Source organism: Octopus bimaculoides, chromosome 30 (assembly GCF_001194135.2).
Source record: "Octopus bimaculoides isolate UCB-OBI-ISO-001 chromosome 30, ASM119413v2, whole genome shotgun sequence".
In the NCBI taxonomy this organism is placed as follows: Eukaryota; Metazoa; Mollusca; class Cephalopoda; order Octopoda; family Octopodidae; genus Octopus; species Octopus bimaculoides.
In genome coordinates this window covers 494,248-494,881 of record NC_069010.1, presented here as the reverse complement: position 1 = coordinate 494,881, position 634 = coordinate 494,248, and the positions used below count along the sequence as shown (strand labels likewise).

The following is a 634-nucleotide window of genomic DNA, read 5'->3' as shown; positions in this document are numbered from 1 at the left end:
GTATATATATATATATATATATATATATATATATATATAGTGGGTTGTTATGTAGATGTATGTATGTGTGTGTATATATATGTATACGTTTATGTATATGCATATGTATGTAGGTAAGTAGATAGACACACAGACGGATAGTTACATAGGTAATACGAACTGACAAGCATGCATACAGACATGCATACGCAAATGAAGACTTGAACACGTGACCATATATACACACACTTTTACACAAAGACACATATGATAGCGCTCATCCATGCACATAGACACAGTACATAGTCACAAAACCCATACACAAACAGATTCAGACATGCACACTTACATATATACGTACACATATACACATACACGCATACACACGCATGCATATATATATATATACATACGTACATACATATGTATGGGCACACACAATGACACACACAGATATATGCAAACAAACATAAAGAACGCAGATCGGATAACGGACAGAGTCAATGACTATTGAACAGGTTGCAAGACGTAACAAAAACTTTTGGAAAAATAAGTAAATGTGTGAAAACTTTACCGGTGAGTGTGTTAAATAGTAAGGCATTAAAAGAGAATGACTCTCTAAAGACAACAATATATATATATATATATATATATA

At 32.2% G+C, this 634-nt stretch overlaps 1 protein-coding gene across 1 annotated transcript in view; it reads left to right on the top strand.

Annotated features, from left to right (window-relative positions):
- Nucleotides 1-634, top strand: part of LOC106876916 (insulin-like growth factor-binding protein complex acid labile subunit) — an 88,611-nt gene that overhangs the window by 16,195 nt on the left and 71,782 nt on the right. The gene's annotated exons all lie outside the window — the stretch shown is intronic.